Source organism: Platichthys flesus, chromosome 22 (assembly GCF_949316205.1).
Source record: "Platichthys flesus chromosome 22, fPlaFle2.1, whole genome shotgun sequence".
Taxonomy (NCBI): Eukaryota; Metazoa; Chordata; class Actinopteri; order Pleuronectiformes; family Pleuronectidae; genus Platichthys; species Platichthys flesus.
Window position 1 is genome coordinate 633816 of NC_084966.1, and position 27286 is coordinate 661101.

Sequence of the window (27286 nt, forward strand, 5' to 3'; positions counted from 1 at the left end):
AATCCACTTACTACTGAACTGGTTAATTCATGTTATCAGGTTTATTCCTCATCTTCTAATCCGTCTCTTTATTTGAGATGTTTATTCTCTTTAATGTTTAATTTAATTTATCTTATAAATATCTGCAGGTTTAAAACTGAGGCTCGGATAAAAAACAAACTTCCATTTTATCATTGAATCATATTTTAAATAGACGTGTTTTTAGGTTGAATTTAGTAAATATACCTGCTAAAGATCTTTATATAAATTAGTCCCGTAGAGAAAAACTGGATGAAGAATTTGTTGAAGATCATAAATGTAAAAAATAAAATCAAAGAATCAAACCAGAACCAGAGAATTAAACAGGAGAAGGAATAAGATGCTTTAATGAAAAGAAGAAGTTTCTATTTATCCATCAAGAAAAAGACGAATCTGACGTTGAAGTTTATTTTAAATGAATTTAAAATAAACCTCTAGTGTCTGGCAGCTGCTCCAGATGTTCTCTGTGGATCAGGACTTCAGACCAGGACCAGAAGGTTCTGACACAAAGAGAGAAACGGACTCAGGACTCGGGACTTCCTCTGACAGAGGGAAGCAGCGACCGGCCGCGGCAATTACACACCATGAGAACAGAGACGTGTTTAATGCAACACACACACAGGACAAATCAAAGGTCCATGGGCCACTGGGAGCCACTGGGAGCCACTGGGGGCCACTGGGAGCCACTGGGAGCCACTGGGAGCCACTCTTCCTCTTTGCTGTGTACATAGAGCTCATCGGCTTTGATGCATCTGTTAATTAACTCCTGAAGGGACGGCAGCAACGCCAAGTTCAGGCCTGACAGCCGAGTGTGCGTGTCTGTGTGCGTGTCTGTGTGCGTGTCTGTGTGCGTGTCTGTGTGCGTGTGTGTGTGTGAGGATGTGACGGGGGCCCCTCGCTGTGCAGAGACGCCCGCGATGACACTTTGACACGATGTGAAAACGAATGATCCCAGATCTGGAGAAGCTTCTTCCTCTGGTCCTCGGCTGTTTGGTCCTCACAGGCCGGCTCGCTCCTCGTGTGATGGCGTCCTCGTGTGATGGCGTCCTCGTGTGATGGCGTCCTCGTGTGATGGCGTCCTCGTGCTCCACCCCGCCTCCCGCGGCGCTGCCTGGCGGCTCCCTGATGAGGAGCCTCAGTGGTCTCCTCGCCGTGGAGGCTCCAGGCCGCAGTGGAAACCAGTTCTGCTGCTCTCTTCTCTGCGTCCACAGAATTCTTCAGCATGTGGCGTCCCTGCGGGGCCATGTGGTATTCTTTAGCAATCAATCCCCCCCCACCTCCGACCCCGTCTTTCCGTGAGCTCAATCAGACCTGGAGGTCAGGAGGAATGCGTTTGGCCCCCGGAGGCCCCCTCGCTGCTTCTTCTTCTTCTTCTTTCCTCCCTCTAGGAAGGGAGGGGACCCGTCAGGGGCCGGGGACAGACCCCGTCCCGGGCCCCCCCCCGCCCCCCGGAGGGCCTGTGACACGCTGCTAGTGACGGGGCCCCCGCAGGTTTCCACCATGTCAGTGGATATTAGCTCAGACTCCAGGAGCCTGTGGCCCCTGATGCAGCTCGACAGCTGAGGGCCGACACGGAGAAAACTCCTCGAGCTCCCAGAGTCGAAACTTCATCTGAAGTTAAAGTTTATTAATAATATAACGTCAGGTTCTTTTTACTGATGTGTAAACGTAAACGAGCAGGTTGAGGCTCTTGAGGTACAACTACTCACATGAAGTAAAAGTACAACAGTTAAAGTACAGTAAAGACTTTAGAAGCTGGAGTTCATCTCTTTATGATTGGAGTTCCCTCTCATTTAAATCCTGTCACTTGTGTTTATTCTGTAATAATCTCATATCTTTATCACATAGATTTAACATTAAGGATTAAATACAGATATTAATGCAGCCGTCATCTTGTAATTCATCTCACTGCAGTTTCACCATCAACCAAAACACTTCTGACACTTCTCATAAAAACCACACAGTGGTTGTTTAGCTGCGTGCACAAGCACGTGCACGCTCGGGTTCTCTGTCACTCTGTGAACCTGTCACTCAGAAGCTGTTGCACATGAGAGCGATACTCGTGCGTGTGCACGTGCACGCTCACTACCACGGCTGATTGGATGAACTGAGGGAAACTCTGATGTAGTGTATTTGCAGTAACGTAGTACAGGATGTGTGTAATTCAAATTCTACTCAAAGTAGTTTTGTCTGCAGGTGTTCACACACGTCATGTATTTGCCCTGTAGGCGCACACACACTCACGCAGACACACTCACACAGACACACACTCTCACACACACACACACACAGACAGACTGCAGCAGGGAGTTCTCCTGAACGCTTCTTTTTAGACGTGATGACATGAAGCTGATTTCACCTCAAACTCCTAAACTGTAAATCAGGGTTGTGTGTGTGTGTCTGTGTGTGTGTGTGAGAGTGTGTGTGTGTCTGTGTGTGTGTCACAGTAAACAAACAGAACCTTAAAGCTCGTTCTCAACACAGTGAAAAGTCAATAATAAGAATCAGGAATGTGTATTTCACACCAGAGGCCTCAGCTCTGAACGAATCATTTCTTTGAATCCTGAAACGTTTTTCAAAGTAAAGCTGATGCAGTTTCCTGCAGCACGAGAACTGTTGTATTTAATGAAAAGTACAATGAGTTTAATGAGGTCTCACTAACGAGGCCGTGGTCGTTGTGTAGATGTTTGTGGTGAGAACAGAGTGAAGGAACAAACAGGACTCACTGTGGGTGTCGAGGAGTTCAAGGATCCGTCAGCAGGAAGTCGTCGCTTCCAAACTGAGGCAGTAAAACAGCGAGAGGCCGGAGCCGGAGCATTTGGCCGAGGGGTCAGAGATCAAAGTGTTCGCCGGGCCTCAGCGGTCAGCGTGCTGGAGGAGGAGGGGGGGGGGGGGGGGGGGGACACACGTGGTGAAGAGGGCAGACAACTGCAGCAAGAACAGGGATCACGTTCTAACTGCAGGAATCAAACCTGCGACCTCACAGGTTTAAATCACGTCTGCTGCTGAAGGTGACGGGTCCGACGGATGAGGCAGAATTTATTCTCACCGGGAAATTCATTTGAAAGCATCGTTTCTCTTTCGGTTATTTCAAACCATGAATGTTTAAATATTAAATCTTCATCTCTGACTTAGAGCTGCAACACAAAAGTGCTTCTAATTATTTAATAACTGATTATTAGTTCCAAGTTTGGATCAGAAACTGTTTTCAGACGTGAACTGAGGTCTGACGTGTTCCTGACGTGTTCCTGACGTGTTCCTGACGTGTTCCTGACGTGTTCCTGACGTGTTCTGCATGTTCTCGTGTGTGAGAACAAACGTCTGAGTCGTTGTTCCTCTGAGTTTTCTGGAGCTGCATGTGTGTGTTGGTTCAGGAGAGATGATCTCACCTGTAAGTGCTGCTGCTGCCCGGAGAGGAGCAGAGGGTCGGGGGGGGCACATCTGGATGCTGTTGTGTGAGATCAGCCACAGGATATTGAACATCCAGGCCCGGAGAGTGTGAAGCTGAAGATTCAGATTCAGTCTGTTATCATTTAGAAGACAAAGGGAAAGAAGACGAGGACAGAATCTTCATCTTCATCCCCTCGCCCCTCGAGGGGAATCGTCCCCCGAAGTTAAGAGGAACAAGTCGAATGAATAAATTCAAATGTCACCGTTAGCCTCTATTTGTGCATTCGCCGCTCGCACAATAAACAACCCCCCCCCCCCCCCCCCCCCGCTCGGTCCAGGCGCTTTCTATTTCCGACTCGCAGCCGACCCGGCTTCTTTTACGGGAGAGCTATTATTCAAAAGGAGAATAGGTGCAGGGCCCGACCATAAATTCCAGCAAGTGGCCCTTGGAGGAGTTGACTGTGACCTTTCAGTCCGACTCGCTCGTTTGTTTGCTCGACAGGAGCGGCTCGGGTAATTCAGAGGGACAGTGGCTGCCGGTAACATCCGGTGATGAGCCAAGCGGTGCCCCGGTGAGCCGTGACACCGTGAGCAGGAGCCATCAGTTCTCCTGACGCAGGGGGAACCCGCTAACCGCTCGCAGCTCGCCGTTCAATTCCTGCGAGTCGCGAACCCGCTGCAGGAATAAAGCACGGTTCAGAAACTCACGTGCATGTTTCTGGTGCTTTCCCCGGTGAAGTCGGTGAAGTCGGTGAATCTAAAACTAAACCTTCACAACAAAGCTTCAAACTGAGTTCACGTATTAAATCAGAGAAACTAAACTGTGTTTCCTGAACAAACACCAGAGTCCATGTTTCTCTCCGAGGGGTTTAGAGCGAGCGGGGGATGACTCGGCAGAATAAACACAGAACAATGACTCAACAGAAAGCTGAGGGGGGTGAGAGGAGGGGGGGGGGGTCTCGGCTCTGAAGTAGTTCCCTTAAATAACCTTATTGTAAGGAAGTCTTTGTGGACCATTATACTCAAATGAATCATTGTGAGGCCCTGAAAGGAGCCGGGCCCCGGAGTGGGAGGAGACGCTTAATGACACTAACTGAGCTATTGACTGCTGCAGCTGAGTCCATTCACTTCAAGAGAGAGACTCCAGGCTCTCTGACCATGTCCATCATCTTCATCTTCATCATCATAACTCCTCTGATGGGCCAGGGAGCTCAACATGACTCTGGTTAGAAAGGATTTAAAAGAATAAATATTAAATAAACAGAATCATGCGTTGAAGTAGGAGTTAAATGTCAGAATTAAACATTTAATTGTATTTATTATAAGGAGTCACTTATCTATATTTTTAAAAAGTAGAGCATCAATCAATTAATTATCCCATTTTATTGTTTTTAATGTTCTTTTATTTTGATTATTTGCTAACTTTGATCCTATAATATATCAATTGAAGCCTCTTGTGAATCTCGCTACAGAAGTAAAATGTGTTATTATAACTTAGATGTCTTTAAAGTTTAAAGCCTGAGTTTCAGTTGTTTGTAACTTTCAGGAGCAGGAAGTGACAGTCACAGTGTGAAGCCCGTGGATAAGATCTTTATTCTTATTGTAAACACACGTGTGTTGAAACCTCCGGCCGCAGAACAAACACCGATCACCGAGCGGCAAATGTTGATTCAGACTAATGATGATTTGTGAGGTGGGATCAGAGGAGAGCAGGCGTGAACGACCACCATCATGTGCCTCGTATATCACCCACACCTTGTGGTGGTGACTTCCCAGGAGGCTTCACTCCCTCACACCTGTTGCTCTGAGTAAAGACACCAGGCCGAGCTGTCAGTCACAGGCTTTGTTAGAGACGCAGTGAAGTGTGGGTCTGTGAGTCGGTGACCTGGGTGAGTTGTGTTGTGACGAGGATCCGGCCTGAAACCAGCAGGTTCCTGAAGAACCTCAGCGACCAGTTCAACCGCTGGTTTCCAGTCCAACGTTAAAGTGAAGCTCTTTGAATTAAATCTCTACACCTGAACCTGTGATAAATAAATAATAATGAATTTAGAAATATTAAATAAATTAGAAAACTAAGAATTATTATCAGCTAAATGTATTTAAACCACTCGTTTTATTTTGAAAACTCCGGTAAAGGTGGATGTTTCCTCTTCCTGTTTCATCGGCCTTTCGATTTCATGCTCGAACCAAAAACAGGAAATTCAACATGACATCATGAAAAACTTCTCTGGACATTATTCATCGCTGAGCAACCAACTTAAGGAGACAATCTACTTCCTGTTTACATCACGTGACCAGTGTAGGTGAACATGTGACCGAGCGGAGAAGGTTTTTAAATGAATTCTCTGAACCTGCTCGTATGAATAAAGGTCATCATGGTTGTTCAGAGCAGATCTACGTCTTGAAATCAGGTTCCCACATGTTTCCAGTCTTTAAGAGAGAACCGGAGGAACCTGAAGAAAAGTCTCTTGAGCTTTGAAGATAAACTCTTATTGTTCTGACGCTTGAATTCACAAAGCTCGTCTGAATGGCGCCGGCCAAAAGGTCAATAGTCAAATAAACTGAGTGGAGACCCCCACCTCCTCCTCCCCGTGCCCTTTGACCCCCGGACCTCCTCCCCGACCCCCGCGGCCGCGCTGTCAGAAAGCAAATTGAGTCATGAATGGCCGCTGGTTCGCGGGAAGACAGGAAGCCCCCCCCCCCTCATGGCGAGATGTAATCCTCCGACAAGTTTGCTTCAGGATAAATCACAGAATCAGGAAAGATGAACTCGGTCAGAGTCTCGATGAAACTAGAACGTTCCCTCAGAGATACAGAAATATCTGTTTCATCATCGTTCTTTTTGTTTTTATAGATTTCACTGAGAAGAGAAACTTCCTGTCCTCTTCCTGTCCTCTACTCCTTCTCCATTAACGCCTCCTTCTGTGCTCCTTCTCCTCCAGACCCGTCGGCCATGGAGACCTCGGCCTCCAGAGAGAAAAAAGACAAAATGGATGTTAGCGGGTTCGGAGACCTCCCGAAGAAACCTTCCCTGCTGGACACCAGAGGTAACGCGCTTTTTAAAAACTTCCTCCAGAGCAGCTGATAGAAAGTGTGCGGCGTGTGTGTCAGGTGTGTGTGGCGGGCTAGTGTCAGGTGTGTGTGTCGGGTGTGTGTCGGTTGTGTGTGTCGGTTGTGTGTGTCGGTTGTGTGTGTTGGGCGTGTGCAGTCCGGGCGTGTGCGTGCACAGTGTCAGGTGCGTGCACAGGTCTCACAGGGGCTGAGCCGCGGGGCAGAGGGGGAACCGACAGGACTGATGAAATATACATTTCAAAGATAAGGTGTGTGTGTGTGTGTGTGTGTGTGTGTGGGGTGGGGGTGGGGGGGGGGTGCAGTCAGAGGTGACTCACAGGAGGAATCTGACAGGAATCCGTGATGGAGCCGGGTCTTGAAAGAGCATGGCTGATGTGCCTCGCTCTCTGGGATCGGGGCCCACGAGGAGTGTGGCTCCAGTCGAGCTGCTAAACGCTGATGAAGAGGTAACATGACAGGAGGAGCGGGGGGGCCGGGGGGGCCGGGGCAGGTGAGAACCAGTGTTTGTGTTGTTGAACTAAATGAAGAGCAGCAGCCATCCTCCCTCGCCGGGGAGCGACCGGCACAAAGAGAGGAGACATGTTTTAAAGATGTCAGCCAGCGTGTGATGAAAGCTCTGCATAATGAGGCTGAACCTTGTTCTTACCTCCAGAGCATCAAGGCTCGGAGCCGGGAGGAGGACACGAGCTTCACAGGCCACGCACACGCTCAGGGACGGGCCGCCCTTGAAGTGGAAATTAAACGTGTGATTTAGTGACATTTCTACACAGTAATGAAGGACCTGGTGGCCTGCCAGCACAAAGACACACTCATTAATTGATAGAGAACGAGCAGAGAGGGAAACTCCGGCACTCGCCAGAAGAGAACTTTACAGGAGGATTCTGCACCAGTGACACTGGACTGGGAACAATGGGAAGGAAGCTGGAGGAGTCTTCTCTTCACTCAACAATCTACTGTAGATTTAAGTTTATCTGAAGTTAAATGTTCTTTCTGTGAGTTTTCTCTCTTTGTTCTGTGCAGAACGATCATAAAGTTTAGTGTTTTTGTAGAAATTGAGGACACACTCACATTTTACCAACTTGCTCACATCACGTAAATAATTCCTACAGATCAAGAAACGTGAGCGGAACAAACAGAAATGCCTTTTTTTCCCACAATCCACTTGTTCTTTACGCTACAAAGCAGCTTCTCCGTCTCAACCTGAGGATTATTCCACCTCAGCGTTAAACAAATAATCTACTGATCAGAATACAAATGGCCGTGACCCACATTCACACACGTGGAACCGGCCGAGACGCGTGGAGAAGACGGAGGACGCCTGGTTTGTGATGTCAGCGTGAAGGTGTGATGAAAGCTCAGTGTAATGAGGTTAAACGACCTCCGGCAGGAAAGGTGTGAACGAGCGCCAGAGCGGCTGATGCAGAGTGACGGGTCACTTTTGAAATGGAAATCCAGAGCGTCTCGGCTCTTTAATGAAGAAGTTGGTGTCCTGCCACCACGATGAAGAACTGGAGCATTATGGATCATTAGAGAATATCAATGTAGGACGGTTCTACATGAGCTCGGCCTTCGTCAATATTTGAACAAAGCAGCGTAAATCCCATGATGCCTCAGTGGTCACATGTGACTGGGAACACGTATGCTGGCAGAACCGTCATGTTGGGATATTTGATCAAACTGAGATTCATATTCCTTTGTCGGTTTAATTCTGGTTTTATGCTGATTTGAGTTCTGTAATAAAGTTCGATACAAATTTAGTCACACGCAGAATGTGACTAAATCTGCTCTTCAAACATTTTAATATTTTATTATATATTATAAAAATAGCAGATTAGAAATATTCGGCGTCGTAAATCAGGAGCAGAAGTGGATCATAATCCCTGGAAGCTGATTGGTCGGCGTGCTGCTCTGACCCGACACTGAACCTCACTTTAACTTCCACGCCCTGTTGTGTATTTTTATTTTGTACATTTACATGTGACCACTCTCAATATCAGCTGCCGACTTTATAATCTTCTCCCAGCTAAAATAAAACCCTGAGTCCATAACTCTTGCTCCTATCAGCTCTGTGGAGCGGCGCCGTATTTTAATCTTAAACAAACAAGACGCCGCGACTCACCCGCTCCCGTCCCGGCCAATCAGGGGTCGGCGGCGAGTGCGAGCGCCACGAAGCCGGAGCGTCTGCCACGGCGTGGAGACAGAGCAATTACTTATGGCAGTAATATGCATTATTATTCCAGTTGCCAGCTCCTGATAAGTGAATGTGCGGCGGCGGCGGGTCGGGAGCAGATGAGACTCGGGCCTTGAACCTGAGAGCTTCTTCACAAACACTGTGATATACGGCGCCGCACCTTTAACTGTCACAGCTGCTTTACTGCTCGCTCCCTGTCACCTCCGTCACGCCCACCTCTGAGCTCCACCCGCCTCCATCACCGCCCGCCCGGCTTTATATTCCCTCCCCGCCTTATTTATTTACAACAATTTCCTCTCTATCAAAGGACACGGCTAATGCCGAGTTTTAATATGTTATTTACACATAAACCCGTCTGTTTGCAGCCGTGCAGCCGGGCGGAGAATGAATGGGCCCCGGCGCCGCTCTCCGATCTGTTATATCACAGTTTAACAATCTGGATGCTAATAGAACCATTTATCATAGAGCGGCCATTTGTTTAACGCGAGCGGCCCGGGTCCCGTTCCCAGAGGCCTATGGAAATGGGGTGCGCATATAATGAAGCTCAAGTGAGAGTCACTTTGTTTAAACCGCGGAGACGCCGCGCTCCCAGTCAATTAGAATGAACCCAGGTGCCCCCCCCCCCCACACACACACACAAGCTTGTTTTCTGGAAGTGAAGGAACTTTAAAATAAAACAAACTCTGGCACGATGACTTCTGGACACGAGCTCGGTGTCGTTTACGGAGAATTGGCCTCGGTGCCGCCCGGTCCCCCCCCCCCCCCCCCCTGGCCGGGCCGGTGCCGCTGCTGCTGCCCGGCTAATAGATTCAAATGAGCGCCTGTATTTCCTGTGACAGCCCACATCTGTCTGCTCACGGCGGCCGGGCCTCGGCGTTCAGATTCACACCGGCTCCGGGACCTTCATGGTTTTAAATCCATCCGTAATAACCCAACGTGTGGAGGGCGGAAATATCAGAGAGAAATTCACAGAAACCACAAAAGAATCCGACGACTGTTATGGATGTGTGTGTCAGTTTCTAATCTGGACCTGGGAGGATTGAAGCGTCCCCGTGTTTCACCGCCACTCGCTCGGAATCGCATTTTCCTCGGATTGGTTAAATTTAGAGTTATTGCCTCTTCAGAGATTCTTTTTTCTTGGAGTTCAAACCCAGGAAGCAGCTCGGAGATAAACTCGATCCTCATTGGCTCCCAGCGTTACGCACATGCCCCACATCCGTCCAATTAGGAACAGAGTATGACCTCCAGTTGTATAATAAATGAATCCAGAGTGTTGGCAGTTAATGGTTGAGGAGCTTTTCCCACATGAGGTCTCTCAGCTTTGTCCTGGATTTCTTCATGAGCTCTTTAAGGAGTCGAGGGTCAAAGGTCACTCGTGACCCTGGAAACGATCTCGGTCCGAGTCCATTGAGGAGAGATTCTAAAGCCGCGGTCACATGACTCCCTCTGAACTCTGGACCTCGGCGAGGAGCCGCTCCGCCACTCAGAGACAAACCTCCTCTCATTGTAATGTCGAGGTTTATTCTCATCCCGGCTGATTTGAAAACCAAATTTCTGCTCGTGAGGAATCTGTGGCCTTTAAACCCGTCAGGAGGCCGGCTCCTTCCAGAGCGGCTTCCAGAGCGGCGCCGCTGCTCGTGGAGCGTCGCTCTCTCCGTCTCCGTCCGTAAACTAGGCCACAGGAAGCTGCTGGGTGCCGCTAATGATTTGATTAACTGGCTCTGGTGGCTCATGACATACATCTTGCCCAGAGTGAGTTTGTCATTTGCGAGGGAGATTGATGTTTGCTGCTCAGCGGCCCGACGCCCCCGACCCCCCCCCCCCCCCGGGTTCCTCCCTCCGTCGCTCCCGCAGCCTCGCAGGTCTTTCTGCTGAGTGGGGGGGGGGGGGCCCTAAGTACTTAGGACCTGCTCGCCGCCCCAGGGCACCCTGGGTGGGGGGGTGAGGGGGTGGCAGACCTAAACAGCCTCAGTATTCACTGGTATATCGCAGCTGACACCAGGAGAAAGAACCTTTTCAGGAGAAGGGAGATTCTCTCTGAGTCCAGCTCACATGAAATCTGAATAAACCTCAATGAAAACACATTTAAATTCACTGGACCCAGAGTTTGATCTGGATCTGCAGCAAGTTGCACAAGAAATAATTAAACGTCTCAAATTGTGAAGAAAATTAAAGAATTTCTTTCTGGAACCAAAAAAATCCTTTTTTGTTGAAATCCTTCAAACTAACAAACCAGATAAAACCCTAAAAAACTAAATGTTAATTAATCTATAATTTCTTTTATTGACAAATATCTAATATTTTCTATGTTTTCTTTAATGAACCAAAAACACCAAATAAGCTTTAATGTGTTTTTATCGACTTTCAGGAGAGTAATAATTTAATCACATGATTTTATCATCAGCTGTAATTAAACTATCAGTTCTATTATTTTAGGAATGATTTATAATAATTATTAGAAAATTTATCAAAGCTGTAAAAGTGAATTTAAACATTACACATGAATTCTTGTGATTTTTAAGGACTGAATTATCTTTCGATTAATGTTTAATATGAAACTAATTAGAATATATTAATAATAATATATTGGCAGTGTGGGGGAGGTTTGGAGGGAGATGACGAACAAAGAGTAAATAACAGAAGAGATCGAGGAGGGTGTTGCTTTGAGGGGAAATCAGACTCTTGAATTTTATGATTCAAGTTAACGTAGAATTCAAAATGTTGAATTAAATCTCAGTGCTGATCAGTAGATAGCCTGATCCGAACGGGACCTGTGTATTTCCTGCAGCCCTGTTCCCACTGCTCAGCGTGTGAAGGTGAGGGAGGCTCCTCCAGATGAATGGCTCCAGGCCCGGCTGTGTAAAGACTGTTCTAAGAGGCGGGTTAGTGATAAGAACAGATTTCTTTATCAGCGGCCGGCCGACAGAGAGTAATTGATGTGGACGCGCTGCACAGGGAGCACTCAGGGGGTCAGGCCCGCTGGCAGAGAGAGATGTGCCGAGAAGAGGCTCCGACTCGGAGAGCAGAGGAGGCCACTAATCTTCCTGAGAAGAGGAGGAGCAGCAGGAGGAGGAGGAGGAGGAGGAGGCGGCTCCTTCCTCCTCCTGCCTCAGTCTAAATGAGGCCCCGCTCAGGGAGGCCTCCATCAGGCCTGATCAGGAAAACAGCCTCTGATATTAACACTGAAGATTTCAGCTGACAAACTTTATGTTTGATGGATAATTGATGATTCGTTGATTATGTTTGATCAGCAGATATTTGTGTGGCCCCTCTCCAGGCCCCTGTCCAGGCTCCTCTACAGGCCCCTGTCCAGGCTCCTGGTCAGGCCTCCCTCCAGGCTCCTCTCCAGGCCCCTGTTCAGGCTCCTGATCAGGCCTCTCTCCAGGCTCCTGTCCAGGCCCCTGTCCAGGCTCCTCTCCAGGCCCCTGTCCAGGCTCCTGGTCAGGCCTCTCTCCAGGCCCCTGTCCAGGTCCCTGTCTAGGTCCCCTGTGTGGCCCCTGTCCAGGTCCCTGTTCAGGCTCCTGGTCAGGCCTCTGTCCAGGCCCCTGTCCAGGCCCCTGTCCAGGTCCCTGTCTAGGTCCCTGTCCAGGCCCCTGTGTGGCCCCTGCAGTCAGCACAGTGGCAGTGATCACAGTTGACCCTCCTGTGGACGTCCTCTGGGGACGGACGGCGTCCCTCCACGTCTCGGCTGCTCTTTGTGAACATTCAGCTCGATGACTTTCCAGAAGCCCTCGGCTGCTTGTATCTGGAGTCTGAGAGGAGGAAGCTGCTGGAGCCTCCAGATCAGATTAAAGGAAAATGCTTTTCTTTATATTTCTTCTCTTTATAGACGAGATGATAAACCCACTCGTCTTGTTTTCAGGCTGCAGACGAGTCGTTAGGAAACTTGACCCAGATCCTCAGCAGTCAAACAGCTTCTTTAGACGCTGGAGCTTCCTCTGCTCGTTAAGTGATCTGCAGTTTGGACCTTTTTAAACTATGAAAACAATTTGTTCTCACGTAGAGAACCTGCAGAACACGTCAGGAACATGTGTCAAGGAATCACATCTCAGAGAATGATCTGGACAAAGAGGATTCTACATGAAAGATTTTCTTTTTAAGATCTAAACCGATTCCTCAGATAATTTATTCATGTTCTAGTGAACTTAAAGAGGTAAATAAAGCTAAGTGAGTATAGCCTTGTTTCTCATTGGTGTATTTTTATGTTGAGTCTTTCAATCCACATATTATTCTTCCACAAATGAGTTAATGATCTGCTTTGATTGGTTGTCTGGCCTGGAAGCTCTGGGTGGATCTTAGTGACTCCTGGTGAAGGTCTGAGCTCCACTGATGTGCTGGTTTATTATGGTTTTAAGGACAGTGATGGAAAGAGGAGAAGTAGAGATCCAGATCAAATCAGGGCTGAGATGATCTCTGTGGCATCTGGAAGCCTGAGAGCAGAAGAGGACGTCCTGGTTGTCTGTCTCAGTGAACGTGAAGACGCTGGTGTCTCCTCACCAGGATCAAAGCTCTCTCTCTCTCTCTCTCTCTCTCCGGTTGACTCCAGGCTCCAGACATCAATCTCTCCCAGCCGCTGAGGTTTGATTCCAAAAACAACCGGCTGCATTCCTGGAGATTTACAGCTGTGGGGAGCGAGCGCTATACGGATGTTTTAGAGGATTAAGCCCAAACCCCCCCACCTCCTCTTTTCTATTTGGTATCCCTCCTTTCCTGGACTGCAAATGAGCCCCCCCCGCCCCTCGGAGAGCTGGCCTCTGAGGGTCGAGGGCAGATCCCAGGTCTGTCTGCTTCCAGCCAGAGGAGCTCTTACACGGCTGCTCTCCTCTATGAAAAAGCAAAAAGAGAAAAGTCTGCGGTAAAGAGCAGAACCTTTATTTACTGTAAACGTTGAAAGTACGGTGGCTGAGAAGGTCCTTGGAGAAGGTGGATTCAATCTGAGCTGCGTGATTCCAGTATCGTTTACAAGCAACCGGCTCGACCGGGTTTTCCATGATGACGACTCACTTCACCACAGAAACTAAATCTGTTGTTGCTCTCCTTCATCCTGGTTGTGCGTCTGTTGTGCGTCTGTTGTGGCTTTGGCAGTTTTCTGAACATCGGAGCATGAGAACATTTTACACTAACAACACAAATTAAAGTGATCAACGTGAGGACGAGCAGAACTTCTCCTCTGAGTCACTCACACGTATTTAAACACATCTCGGACCTGAAGCATCTGTCGGGTTGTTTTCCCCGAGCTGTGAAGTTCTGACTTCATTGTGTTTTAAATACACAACATGTGTGGTTTTAAGCTTTTAGAGTTTTACAAGATTCACATAATATTGAAAAGCACAAATGAAGGATCAGCTGTGAGAGGCTGGTAAATAATAGAAAACGTTCATCCTCAGAATGTAAAAAGTGTGTTTGTGAGTTTAAAGCTTTTATTGAAGCTGATTGTAAAGTTTGTTGGTTTAAAAAGTGACGACTTCAACAACTTGTTTTCCAAACCTGAAACTGTCTTAAACCGTTAACTGATTCTGACGTTAAACACAAACTGTCCTGAACTTTTCCTCTCAGTTCAGCGTCTGAACGCAGCCTTAAATATAATAAACACGGTGGGGGGGGGGGGGGGGGGGTCTTGTGTAAACAGCTCGGGGCCGTGGGACCCCGGCTGGTACCAGACACTTTAATTTTTTTGCCCAGACAAATGTGCACGAGTCAGAATGAAAACAGTGCACATGTGGAACTGCTGAGTGTGTGTGTGTGTGTGTGTGTGTGTGTGTTGGTTTAACTTGTGACCCGCTGAGCAAACACAGGGATCAGTGTGTGTGTCGCTGCGGAGGCCAGGTCGTAATGAGCTCATGGACCAGAGGATTAAATAAACCAGTAAAATAAACTGGGAGACGCGTGTTTGTAGCAGAACGAGACGCTGCAGGTGGATGGAAACAAACCAGTGACCAGTGAACATCACCAGTTTGAGGCAGCTCAACACAGACTGCAGGTTGAACTGGTTTATAAACAGTTGTTGGGCTGAAATGAAAATATTATTCATTCTAAATTCGTTCGTCATTTCAAAACAAACTCAATCTGAAAGTGTTATTTCAGCGTCTTCTCAAAGAATCCCAGCAGCTTCTGGTGAACTGGTTTCCCCCCCTCGTGCCCTGGTTGATCTGTTCCGAGCTCTGACTCCTCATGTGCCTCTGATCTGATGTGTCCAACCCACCGCTCTCACTCGGACCCCCCCCCCCGCTGCAGCTCGGACAAACCATGAACTTTCAAACTGGAGTCTAACGGTTCTGGTTTCAGCAGCTCGTTGTGGTTTTAACCGGAGCGGGCGCCGAGCGGAGCGGCCACACACCAGGGACTCAAACGGCAAGAGTTAGGTTCAGTGGATAATTGTCCTCCTCACTCTGCCAGCTGATGGAAACCCCCCCCGACGTCCCGCCAACCAAACACATAAAGCAACGATATTTGTCCAGAACCAGTCTGACCACTGGGATCAGATGAGCTGTTAATAATCCCAGTGTTTTCTTTGAGGAGAAGCTGGAGGTCAAACCAACGAGCTCCTGTTGCCTCCTCGTGCACGGACATGGAAACACACAGCTTGTGTTGGTTCTGGCTTCCAGAGGAAACTCCCAGGTTCCATGTTACTCGCTCTCATTCTGTTCCAAGCAGTTGAAGCAGTGAGGTAGTGACAGGCCCGGGGCGAGAACCTCCGCACAGCTGCCGGCTGAGCCACAACCCGTTAACCGAGTCCGGCTGGAACCAGAACAGGCAGACTAATTGCCTTGTAAGTATCACAGAAAGCAGCTGGAGATTAGCAATAACAGCTAATTAGCCGGGCTACAGTGGGAATCAAAGCTCGCACGTGAGGATAAACACACGGCGCCGTGTTCCTCTGCCAATTAGGAATCTTTACGAAGCGCCGCTCGTCACGTTCGGGTTTTAAAAGCTCCGGTTCTGAGCGGCGTCGAGTTTCAGGGCTGCACCGCCACCGGCCCAACGCAACCGTTAAAACACTGAGCTCTTTACCTCACCGGAACGTTTCCCCTCGTAAACCAGTGGAGGGACTGGTTCCCCCCCGTCAGACGTCAGGTGATCAGAGACCAGTAAAGAGCACGAGCTGGAGAAGAGACGGAGAAGTTAAACACACACATGAGAGAGTTGTGTTAGTGTTGACTTATTAAGATCCGAGAGGGACAAACGATCAATCCACTAATTGACGGCAGGTCCAGTAACGAGGATGGTTTTAACTTTCCGGGTGAAGCCACGTGCTGGTTATGGATGATTGAAGGCGGGGGGGGGGGTTGATCAGGTATCAGTGAGGATTGGCGGCTGATCCAGACCCTGTGTGAGTTGTTGTTGTTGAACAAATCCAATCTGGGCCTGGGTGTGCAGCAGCACCAGGAGGCTGCAGGATAATGTGCACGTGGGCGTGAACAGGGAAACTGGATCTCAGCTGACAGCTCGTCTGCTGCCCCCCCCCCCGGTAACACGAGCCTGAGCCGGGACGAGGTGAGGGACCTCGGCAGGCGGCCCCCTGCCCCCGTTCACCCCCCCCCCCTCGGCCGAGCTCCTGTTTCCTCATCAAGGGTCCCCCCCCACCTCCATCAGGACACTTAGTGATGAAGGATCACAACAGTTCACACGTAATCAAGTTTGTTTTAGAAAACTCAAGTTACTACTTGAGTTCTGTTTGTCTGAGGCTGTAAATCTGCAGATTGGACTTCAGATTTTATATCATAATTATTATTATTATTATTCACAGTTTGTCACTTTGACTCGGTGTTTATTTGGTCGTTGTGTCGCCTCTGATGGACCCTTCTGATTGATTCTTCTGATGGACTCTTCTGATGGATTCTTCTGATGGACTCTTCTGATGGACTCTTCTGATGGACTCTTCTGATGGACTCTGGAGGTTAACGAGGCCGTGAAACAAGGGAACATGCATATTAACGACTCTTTGTTAATGAGTCGATGCACGAGGAGACTTGTTAAATATGAATCACTGTGGAGACGAAGGCCGAGGAAGAGGAGGCTGGAAACCGAGTCTTCGTTTCCAATCGTTCATTTTCTCTTCTGCTCTTTGTCTCGTTCTGATTCGCTGACACGGGACGAGGTAAGAGTCAGTATTTAATTGTGCGCCATGCTCTCATTGTGTGAGGCCTCCTCCTCCTCCTCCTCCTCCTCCTCCTCCTCGTCCCCCCCCCAGCAGAGCACTTTATCATTACACTCGGGCTCTGTGGCCCTCGCCGTCCCCATTCAGCGGATGAATAGTGCGGGTCAGAGGTGGCCCACTGAGGGAGAGAGGCCGCCTCCCCCTCCTCACCAGGAGCTGATACTACTGCTGTGTTTGTGTTGGACCACAACTGCTCGGTCACAGGTTCGATTCCCTCAGCGAGACGTTAAGCTGTGATCTATCACTGTTATCTGTGAGGCCTGATATCTGTGATCGTGGCTCCAAACTAAAATCTGGATCCAGAATCAGCTGCTATGTGGAAACAAATTCAGCTAAAAGAGGAAGAGGAAATCTTCATTGTGACGTCTGAGTGATGGTTTGACGAAGAGGAGTTTTGCTCCTCCTCCTCCTCCTCCTCCTCCTGCTCCTGCTCCTCTTCCTCCTCCTGATCCTCCTCCTCCTCGCCGCACTCACACACTAACCGCCTCCTGACAGCAGGATCTGGTGTTTTGGCAGCGAGTGAAACAACCGACTCTCAATCGCTGCTTCTGGAAGTCGTGTTCCCTGTTTAGTCTCTACTCTCCTCCTGATTGGATCCCAGAGCTGGTTTCAAGGTCTTGTGGTTGAACTGTTTGTTCTTTCACTGAAATAAAAAACCTGCTGGAAGTTTGAGCTTTTGAACCGTCAGCTTCTCCTTGTCCCATCGGCTCAGCTTATCAAACGTTTTAAAGAGGCGGTTGACTCCTCCCCCTGTTGCCAGTAGACGATTCGCCATCAAAGTCCCAAAGTCACCAGAACCACCAGAGATTGTTTATAAAATATCTTTGACCTCAAACTAAACGTTACTCAGGTGACATGTGAGCGGGGACAGGTCCTCAGTGGTCAGGCGTCTTACAGCAGTAGAAGCGTGTCCACTCGGTGTCCACTGATTGGAGCAGCAGCCGATAAACAGCCGTGACCACTGCAGAGTCATGTGACCTGGGAATAAAGTCACACCGGCGACAGAACCCAGATGTTCGTGAAGCTTCAGAGTCAAAACTCAGTCAAACTCGTTTTTATGGTTCATAAATCGATCTCTCAGATTCACAAATAAGATGATTTTACTGTGACAGCTCGTTGTTGCTCTGGACAAGAATCCAGTGCAGATGTGGCTGCAGTGTCCTCACTGTGTCCTCAGTGTGGACGTGGTCCGAGGACACAGCTGGAGACATGTCCCCTCCTATTAGGAGAAACCCGAGTCAGAGCCGCTCCGACTCTCCAGGCTGTAATCTCACCTCCACTGGCTCTTTCCTTCTGTTTGAACCTCGGCGGCAGAACGTGGTGTTTATGGAACGCTCCGGTTCACTGGGCTGGATTACAAGGCAGCGAGGGCTCAGAACCAAACTGAGGTGAAGTCCAGAGGCGGCTGTTTACGGGAGCGTTTTTATAACGTGTCATCGCAGCGGGGGCAGAGAGACGTCAAAACAAATCACAGCCCAGGTCTTTAATTTCAGCTCCTCTCTCAGGAGCACAAAGAGCTCCAGGAGAAGATTGTAGATGTCGCTGTGCATCTGTAAATCAGCTTCAGGTGCAGATTAAGTTTCCTGATGCATTTCAGATGAAATGTCTGAAATGAGCAGAAAGGTCAGTGAGATGTTGGTAGAACATTGAAAAGTGCTTCAAGCTCCAGGGACGTCCTGAGCAGAGGGAAAGTGCTGATGAGGATTAGAAAGTCAATTCCCTTCAGGTTCCTCTGCTGCTCTCCATTGTTTCCTCTCAAGCCGCCGCCCACCAGCTTGTCTTCAGCTCCGAGGAGAAGAAGAGAAGAAGAGAAGAAGAGAAGACGAAAAGAGGAGTGTTGGTGGGGAGAGGTCATTTTGAAGTGTGTGAGAAGACGACGGGCTTTGTGCCGAGTCCACAGCGTGAAGAGAAAGACCTCAGTGTGGGGGGGGTGGGGGGGGGGCCGACAGGGACCTGCGCTCCATCAACATGTCAAACAAACATGGCCGACGGTAACGTGAAGCCCGTTAGGAGAGAGAGAGCGGCGCCGGGGGAGGAGCAGGGTCAGAAAATAGAGTCCGTCCTGCTTCAGCAGATTGAGCCGGCGAGCAGCCGAGTGTTTATCGGCACGGGAGGCAGAGCGGAGATCTATTTGTGTAGATCCAAGCGGAGGTCCGACCCCCCGCTGGCGATAGGTGAGCGTCGCCTGCTTCCACCTGCGATGCATCCATCACCTGCAGGAGGAAGAGGAGGAGGACGAGGAGGGTCCCCTGTGTCGCGTCTCCTGCTCCAACATCTGTATCTGCAGAGGCCTCCTCCTCCTCATTAAGACATCAGCACCAGGAGCTTCCACAGCTAATGTGCACTCAGGTGTTATTCTTAGCTCCCCCCCTTCCTCGGCTTGGGGAGAACTAGGTCTTTGTTAATTTACTGATGGCCCATTGGAGTCATTTCAGCTGCCGCGGGTCCGGGCCTAATCCCAGGCGCCCCCTGGAAAGGGTGCCAGCAGGGTAATATGGATGTTAGCTGGGGAGCAGGCTGACAGCCCCACAACCACAATTTAATTCATTGTGTTTTAATTATCGCTCTCGTTCAGCCGCTACCAGCCGTCCTCTGCTGCGCCGCGACAGCGACGCTTCATCACCGGCCGTCCAGGAGATAATAAACTTTTGCTTTAAGGTAATTACTTAATCTGGACAAACCTGTGTGTTAAGCAGTGCTATTAAGCCGGAGGGTGATTAATCAGCCGTGTGGTGGAGGTGGCTGATTACTCGACGGTGCAATCAGTCTTTGAACCCTCGCAGTCCTTTAAGTACCGAAATTACACAAACAGCGTGCTAACAACACACCGCTGCTGACACGGCGAGGGGAGGAGCCTCCTCGTCTGCTTAATGCCGCCGCCGCCGCCGCCGCGCTCACCTTCAGCCCGGTGATGCATGGAGCTTATTATCATGAGGGCTGAGCCAAGCTGTCCAACGCTGATAACAGGGACTCTGTGGCGGAGGGGGGGGGGGGCCACTACAGCGACACTGGACGGAGGGGTGATCAACAATTAGATCTAATATTTATTAATCCATTATTAATGAATTAATTGAATCATTCATGTTTAAAAAGTAGATATAACCTTCAAGATGCTGGTGGACGAGAGGGAAACACTTAAAGAATCATCTTCACTTAATGAATCCTTGGATCTTACACATGTGAGTTTAGTTTAACTGGATGAAGACACAACTCTATACTTCTGATAAAAGATAAATCAAAGTGTCTTTGGTCCTGAAGACCACAAGTGTCGTGAAGACGTTCAGGTGAAAGTCCTCCACTGAACAGGACGTGATGTTTGACTGTGGTCATGAGAAGAAGCTGAGTCTCTGTCTTCAGGACGTGAGTCGACTCCTCTGCTGGGACTTCCTGCTCGGATCTGAATTCTGACTTCGTCCAGTAAGAGCTGACCACTCCAGTGCAGGAGGACTTACTGGTGCAGCCGTGTGCTGGTTCCTGAGCGCCCAGGTCACAGAGGACATCACAGATTACCACAGAGCAGATGTGGAATAAAATCATGTAAAAGCCGGAAGAGATTATACAAAATTTAAATGCTTTGGAAATATTCCAGTGAAATTCCTGCAGGAGGAGTCTTGGATTCCTGAAATACCAGAAGAGCAGCTCCTCGTCTGGAGGACCTGAGGCTCTCGTGTCACCGGGACAAAGATGAATCCAAACCAGCCGGCCCTCAAGATGGCGTCCCCAGGGCCGGACTTCTTCAAGTGTTTAAATCAAAACAGACAAACTTCTTCTCGTAAACGGAATTCATGCAGAACTTTTTTAATATGCAGCAGCTCATCGTCTTTGTGCTCTCTGGTCTCCATGTCGTTCCCACTGAGCTTCCCGCTAACGCTCGGCAGCGAGGAAACACGATTCTGCTGAGCGCGTACGGGGGGGGGGGGGGCTGACTTTGAAGAACTGTGGTCGGCCAACGGGAGCGCTCCACCAGACGCTGAAACTAATGTTATCAAGCAGAGACTAATAGATGGCTGGAGCCCGAGCGGGGCCACGGCGTGCGCCCAGGGGCCCGGGGGCCGGGGCCACGGAATCAGGTAATGCGCCTCTTGAACTCTCGTGAGCGCTCGCCTTTTGTTCTTCCTGTGGCGGCAGAACAATGGGGCTGTCTCGGTGATGGAATAAGCCTGCGCGGTCAATCCCCCGGTCAGGACGCCGGGGCCGGGCTGAGTGTCCGGAGCCCGGGGCCCGGGGCCCTCAGAGGGAACCTCCAGGTTCAACATGTCTGGACTAGAACCTCAGAGACTTAAACTCTGGAACATGTCGTTTACCAGGATTTTAATAAATCCAGCGGATCTTAGCCAAAGAAAACTTTGAGTGAACAAACTCTAATTTGTGTTAAAAACTCAGAAAACATCTTTTCACACTGGAATATAAAAAATAATAAAAGACAAACAGCTAAAGATTGAACCTCTTCTGTGGAGCGTTGGACAGGATGAAGGTGAACAGCTGCTGCTCGGAGACGTGTGAACTTCAGGTGTCAGATCAAAAGGAGGATTTTTCAAACTCTCAGAACAAATAACGAGTTTTATGAACAAACTCCGTCTGAGACGTTCAGTCGAGTCAAACTGCTGGAGTTCAAACGTGAAGATGAGAATCTGCTTTTCACTGAAATAACCCGAATTCTCTTCTTTACAACAAGTGGCTTGATGAACTGATGAACCGATCGGTTCTCAGTTCAGGTTTAACAGAAGTTTATCTTGTAAACTGTTGATAATCAAACATCCGAGGTCTTAGAATCCAGCTTCGGTTCCACAAACAGCTTCTCAGTCTGTTGTTTGAGAAGCTGCAGCTTATTAAGAGAGAACATGAGGATTTAGAGACGGTGTCGCGTCTTCTTCCAAACTGAACGCAGCTCAGACCCCCCCCCCCCCCCCCCCCCCCCAAAGCCTCGACCCCTCCGCCGAGCGAGAGACGAAGAGAAGGATCTATTTCTGTGGTCGTCCAGGGAGCAGGTCTGTCACGCTGTCAGGGTGCAGAGTGAGAGGAATGGTTCTGGAATGCTGACTCACTCAGGTCCCGGGCCCCCAGAGCCCCGGGAGGCCCCGATACCCTCCTCCTCCTCCTCCCCCCCGACGCTCGGCCGAGAGCAGATAATGATCCGTGGCCCTGACCCCCGCTGAGAAAATCCCAGGTCACCCTGCGAGACTCCCCCGACAGCCTGTGTGTAGGTGTGTGTGTCTGTGTGTGTGTGTGAGACTGGGGAAGAATTTTAATGCAGTCCAGAGATCAGGTGGCTCACCTCTCCCTCCTCTCTCCGGCTTTTTCTCCTCCTCGTCTTCATCCGGCAGCTTCGACACCAGGTTACAATTAACGGATCTGAGCTCTGCAGCGAGGGCGAGCGAGGGAGGACACGATGACGGAGCTGTAGAGAGAGAGAGAGAGAGAGAGGGTGAGGCGATGCCCTCATGGAGCTTTTCCAAAATAAAAACCTGAGAACATTTTTAACAAGGACCCTGACTCCATAAAGGAGTGCGAGGGCCGAGGGCTGCGTCCAAGCCAGGTCCTCGTGGCTCCGTGTGATCGCAGCAGATAATTAGTTCTGATGGTTCTGGTAAAAAGTTCCCACATCGCAGAAGAATCCAGGAAAGAGGAACCGGCTGCGATGGAGAATAAAAAGCACCAGAGCGACGCACGATGAAAACACACAGAGCTCGTTAAAGACAAATCAGAACCAGAGCTCCAAACAAGGCCCCCTGGTGGCCGGCAGCAGTATCTCATGAACACAGCCTCCACTGTGTTAGCAGATGGGACGTGGACCGAAAAATAAAATACAGTTATCGTCTGTTAAAAGGGCTTTTTCTCTATTTTCAGTAACAAAAATAAATATGTTTTGCTCATCATTGTGGTGAGTGAGTGCTGAGCTTAGCTTAGCTTAGCATCACAACTGGGATCAATGCTGCACGATGCACTAAGCTGATGGAAACTGTAGCATGTGGCTAAACTTGAATTGCATTGTTTCCCCATGATGTTCACACCTCCGGGGATCAAAGGTCAACAAGGCTGCGTCTCCAACCTTAACACAAACACAACAAGAGTTTCACTTCCGAGAATAATAAACAACAAATCAAGATGAGGACAGTGGACTCGTCTGTCCTCTGTGGGTCTGTGAGTCTCTGAGTCTCTGAGTCGGCAGCTCCTGTGTGGACGGGAAGAGCAACGAGCAGGAAGCTGGTCCCAGTGCGCTCGGTGCTGGTTTGACTGGGAGCAGCAGCTTCCCTCCACCGTCCGGTTCAAAGCGGTGGAGCTGCAGCTCTTTGTCAGAAGCCCGGTTGGAGATCTTTCATGTTCAAGATGTTCTCAGGATGACTTTGATTATTTATTTATTCCACTTCTCTCGTGTGATACTTTACAGGAAAGTGCTCAGCTGCTCTGGAACTCGTGTTGCTCTATCGCAGCCCGTTTGAAATCCCTCTCCTTCTGCTTCTGAAGCCTCCCTCCCTCCCTCCCCCCTCCTTCTCTCGCCCGTCTAACTCCGTTCTTCTTTGCTCTTCTCTCCTCGCAGCCCCCCCCCACCACATGTTCCCCACCTTCCACACGCCGATCCCGATTGACCTGCGCCACCACGAGGGACGGTACCACTACGAGCCGCACGCTCTGCACGCCATGCACGGGTAGGTGGCCACTTCCTGTCGGGGGGGATTTGAGGTTTCACCCTCAGTCAGTTCTGATGCGAGCCGAGCGTTTGCCAAGTTCAGGATGAAAAGCAGATGACAACACGCTGACGTCCAAAGTGAATTATCAATGCCCCCCCCCCACGCCCCTGGTTTTTGATTATGTGGGCAAGCCTCTGACCATCTGGGGATCAAACCCCCGGGATGCACCGAGGAGTCTGAAGCTTTAGAAGCTGAGGTGCCACTGAGCAAGGCAGTTTATTGTGAACATGAGGAAGAGGAAGACAAACTTGACTTATTGTTTCAGACGAGTTAGATGTTAAAACTAAATCCAAAATATGGAAACTCATGATTTAATCTTGAATATTATGCCAATTAACCTTGAAACAAATAAAATGATGATTATGGGTGAAAAAGAACAATATTTCCTCCTAAGATGTAGAAACATAAAACACGTCTTGAGCTGCTGAAGATTAAAACTTGTGTTCTTCAGTTTCTTTCTGCTCCAGAGTAAATAAAGAGGTGAAGTAAAGAACTGCGTCTCGGGCCTCGCTCCATTAGCAGCCGTGAGCCGGGCCGGATCCATCACTGATGACATAACACACCTCTTGATATTCACTAATGGCTTGTTGTGTGGACTAATCTGTGTGGTGCAGCCGCGCTGCCCCCGAGCCAGTGCGGTAATTAAACTCCCGGTGTATAGAGGTCACGGTGCAGGCTGCGGCGCCGCTGAGTCCGGCTTCAACCTGCTGCGGGTTCACATCCCATTATAAAGAAACACAAAGAAAACAGGGCTTGATGCAAGACGCACACAGTTGTTATTCCTGAACCTCTCATCTGCTGGAAAGTCCACTTGTTCTTTTATTCACACGCCGACACTGAAGGAGGGCCGCGCATTTTACAGAACAAATATATATTGTTGTCTTTCTTATGGTTTTCTGGAGCTTTGATTATATCACATGATTTATATTTGTGGTTAAACCTCAGTCGGTGAGGATGTTTGATACGACTGAAGCTCCAGAGTCAAAGCTAAAGATTCTTTTGTGAGTAATTAAAGACTCATATAGAGATTTGATTTAAAATGCTTATAAATATGGAGAAATTTGTGATGGAATATGTTTATGTTGTTGAAAAGCAAAGTGCTGTTAACTTTCAAAAGTTTGTTTATAGAGCATATCCAAACAGATTATATATAAATATATATATTCTTCTGCACGTTTGAAACTGAGCGACGAGGCTCCTGCTGCAGTTCAAAGTTACTTTATCACCGGAGAGGAAACCGGCGCCCGGACAAAAAAAGTCAATAGAATTCTCCAAATAGTGTCTTACATTTAAATTCAGCGATTTGATGGTGATGCATACTTTGCGCCTGGCGGAAGCAGAGCCATTCATCACGCCGGCTGGGAGAGTGCAGGGCGGGGGGTGGGGGGGGCGGCTGTCTGCGGACTCGGCCACCTTGATTAATGTGATTTGATCTTGACAGTGGACCCCTAATTCATCAAGACCTTGATCTAGCTGTCGCTCCCCCCCGACTGTGCCAAATTCACCTAATTACAGGAACATTGCGCAGCAAATTAAGTGCGGTGTCATTTGTCGCCTGGCGGCACTTTGTCACCCGGCGTGTCAGAGCTGCCCTCCCTGATTGTCTAACATGACACCTCCTCGCCGTCCTCTTCATCATTCTTTGCATATACCGTAATGAGAGCGCTGCTTATTTTGTCAAGCCTGTCACGAGGAGCAGCCGAGGGGAAGCCTCTTTCTCTTCTGCTGCCGGGGACGGGTTCTCCCCTCGCCGCCGCCGGGAGCTGACAGCAGGGGGGGGGGGGGTAACAGGAAGAGGAACCACTTCCTCCTCGGTCACGGGGCGAGGACCGGACGGGACGGGGTCGGACACAAGAGTCCTGAAACCTTTTCTAGTTGCATGAATGAAACCTCGGGGACTCTCCAGACCTTCAGGAGACAGATGGAAGATTCTCTTTGCTCCAGTGGTTTGAATTAAACATAAAACTGTAGTAATACGATCAGTTGTAGGAAGTCTCCTCTGTCCTCAGCTCCGGGTTCTCTACGTTCTCCTCTGAGCTCTTTACAAACTGCTGAGTCATCGGTGGGCGGCTCCCTGCAGAGCAGTTCAAACACAAGTAGAAACACTTCTGAGAACTTTGCTGTTAAAGCTTGGAACCCTGAGGAGACGGAGAAACAACAGCTCCACGTTTAACATCTTAACAACATCTTGAAACATCTACCACCAAGTGAGACAGGAGCCTCCAGTCCTTCTGTGCTCTGCTTCATCGGTTTAACACACAATTACACAGTTTCTACACAATCTGCTTGTGTGAGTAGATGAAACATCTGAGCTCTTCATCTATCGTCTGACTGAATTCACCTCTTGGGGCAGGAGCAGATGTTTGGGAGCATCTGGTGAAGACATAGACATGAGGCTCGAGACTCTGTTCACCGTTTAGACTCCGACCAGTTCCTGCTTCTGGTGAAAGTCGACGTCTGCAGATGAAGCTCTGACATCTTGATCTGCTGCTTTGGACTGAAGCTCTGACATCTTGATCTGCTGCTGTGGACTGAGGCTCTGACATCTTGATCTGCTGCTTTGGACTGAAGCTCTAACATCTTGATCTGCTGCTTTGGACTGAAGCTCTGACATCTTGATCTGCTGCTTTGGACTGAAGCTCTGACATCTTGATCTGCTGCTGTGGACTGAAGCTCTGACATCTTGATCTGCTGCTTTGGACTGAAGCTCTGACACGTCGGCTCTAAAGTAAAAAGAGAACATGAGCGAACAGATCCGTGGACGTCAGCGGCGCTGCTTGTGAGCTCCCTGTCCAAATCCAGAAGAAGCGTGTTTCAGATTCCGTGAGGAAGGTGGCATGAAGCTTCAGAGCGTGTTGGAGAAGTCCTCCTGCGTCCGGCTGCGAGGACGAGAGGATGAAATGACTTTTTAAGGAGGCCATGATTTGCGGCGCTGTGATCTGTTTGTTTGTATGTAGGTCATTTCTTCCTCTGCAGGAGGGTGGTGGGGGGGGGGTTCGGGGGTTTCGTGGATGTGGTGTGTGTGGGGGGGGGGGCTGTTAAGTTTGAGGCGTCCTCTTCACGCAGTCGACTCATAAACCAACAGTGGGAGTTTATTCAGCCGCGCACCGGACGCCGTGATTTATCTAAATCAGAGAGCTCCCTGAGCCCCGACACCGGAGACGAGAGTCACTGTCACACTGTAATTCATCTCTGCTGTCACACACACACACACAGACACACACACACACAAAACACACAACACAAAGAGGCAAGAGGCGCACAGCTCGCACAAACAAAGAGAACACACACCTCATATCTATGTAGGAGAACATTGTTCACATTCTCACATCCACTCCTCAGATTAAACTTTCACTAAACCGTTAAACACAGTTATTTAAATCATAAACTTTATATAATTAATAGTTAAAAGTGAAAAAGCTTAGTATAAAAAAAGAATTAAAAAAAAATCCTTTAAATAATTTCAATAGCTGCAGAGACGTTCAGAGAAAGAACCGAGGGTCTTCGTGTTTCTGTGTTTGAATCATAAAGTCGTTCAGCTCATTAAAAACAAACAGAAACATCTGGAAGGAGGAGGAGGAGGAGGAGGTGGAGGAGGAGGAGGAGGAGGTGTGAGAGACGTCAGGATGGACTCACTCTCAACACACTCACAGTTCAGATGGTGACCTCATCAGGTCCTGAGATGTTCTACGAGGAACTTCTAGGTTTGGATCAACAATCAGATAAATATAATATAAGAGACTTCTCAGTTCTGAACGTTAGATCAAA

The 27286-nt window shown here is 49.0% G+C and overlaps 1 pseudogene; it reads left to right on the forward strand.

The window, feature by feature from the left end:
- The first annotated feature begins 4566 nt into the window (after window positions 1–4566).
- LOC133933867 (zinc finger protein GLI2-like) overlaps window positions 4567–27286 on the forward strand; it is a 37584-nt pseudogene continuing 14864 nt past the window's right edge.